Genomic DNA, 1,625 nt, shown 5'->3' on the forward strand with positions numbered 1-1,625 from the left:
GTCAACAACGAGCAAACTTTTCTTTAATGAATGTGGAGCTACTATCAAAATCAGAGCTTCTAGATTTAATATTTTCCCACTTTCCCCAAATATCTGCAAATACATTTTGCAAATATTAGTGGTATATAGCAACATTAAGGAGCTCTGGTAGCATAGTGATTACTAAACAATAAAGCTAATTGAAAACTCAGAATTTCCCACAGCCAATCACAGCTCCCCAGACTTTGAGGCAGATAGGGCAGGAACAAGCCTCACAGGCATAACTCCCCTGGCCTCAGGGGAGGTAAAACAGACACAAGCCTCACAGATGGTGTTTATTGTGTGATTATAGACCCTGGGCATTCCTTAAAGCAATTAACTTAACTATGTACCTTAAAGACCCTGCCACCAATGTGACTGATCTGCAACCTTCTTAGTTTGCCTGTGCAAACTGATAAATAGTTTTGTTATCCTACCTATGTAAACTGATTTGTAGCCTTGTTGCCAAGACCTTGTTAGCTGTTACCTAGTTTCCCTATTAGCAAACTAACTTGCTACTTTTGCTTCTGTACTCCATGCTTCAGCAAATTCCTTTAGATAAGCCCCTAGACCCTGAGCCAGGAATGGAGCCTATATAAACTAGCAGCCAGCTTCCTGCGACGCAGCAGAGTTAGGAGAAGCTATTGTCTCCCTGCTGTCCCGCTATAGCTGTCTGTTGGGCCAATAAAATTCTCTAAATTGGACATTATAGTGGTTATCATCCTTCTTTGGGACTTGAACCCGTTACATCTGGGGGCTTGTCCTGGATGGCCACTGTGTCCTACAGCTTCTAACCTGCAGTAGCTCCAGGAAGAAGAGAGACCCCTAGGGGAGGCGCTCCCTGAAGCTGTTCCAGGGCCCCAGACTCCCGACTCCCTGTCTGAGCGTTGTCTCTAAGGCACTTGATCCTCCTGAGGAAAACCTGTCTGTGAGACCAGTCTCCCTGTTTGGCCAGGGAAAGAGAGCCATACATGGCCAGACTCTTCCCAGTATCTTCTCACAGGGATGCCACTTGAGAAGCCTGGTAAAGTTCTTGTACTTGTCTAGGGTTGTCTGTATTGACAGTTTGTATTGGAGCTCTGGTAGCGTAGTGGTTACGAATCGGGCTGTGAACCTTAAGGTCAGCAGTTCGAAACTATCAGCCACTCTTTGGGAGAAAGATGAGGCTTTCTACTCCCGAAAAGATTTACAGCCTTGGAAACCCTGTACAAGGTCGCTATGGGTCGGAACCGACTCAAAACCCTGTACAAGGTCAATATGGGTTGGAACCGACTCGACGGCACTTAACTACAACAACATTGTCTAATAGTGTTTGTTTCTTCTGGAATCTTTCTCTACTTTCCCCCATGTTTCTCACTTCCTTCTTGTCTTTTGTCTCTCTTTCTCCCTTATATGCACCCCCACTCTAATACTGACTCTTCCCCACTGCTCCTGCCTAGTGGAATGCCACACAGAAGACCTGTTTTTGTTTCCTCTACCTCCTCCTTTGTCTCATTTTTCTCAGCCTCACAGTGTATCTGCTAACTCCCTCTCCATACAGTTTTCCCTCTTTATAAAAGACATTCTGCAGTATATATCTTAGTTTCACCCCCATAAGTGGGACTTTG

This window comes from Chrysochloris asiatica, unplaced genomic scaffold (genome assembly GCF_000296735.1).
Source record: "Chrysochloris asiatica unplaced genomic scaffold, ChrAsi1.0 scaffold00207, whole genome shotgun sequence".
In the NCBI taxonomy this organism is placed as follows: Eukaryota; Metazoa; Chordata; class Mammalia; order Afrosoricida; family Chrysochloridae; genus Chrysochloris; species Chrysochloris asiatica.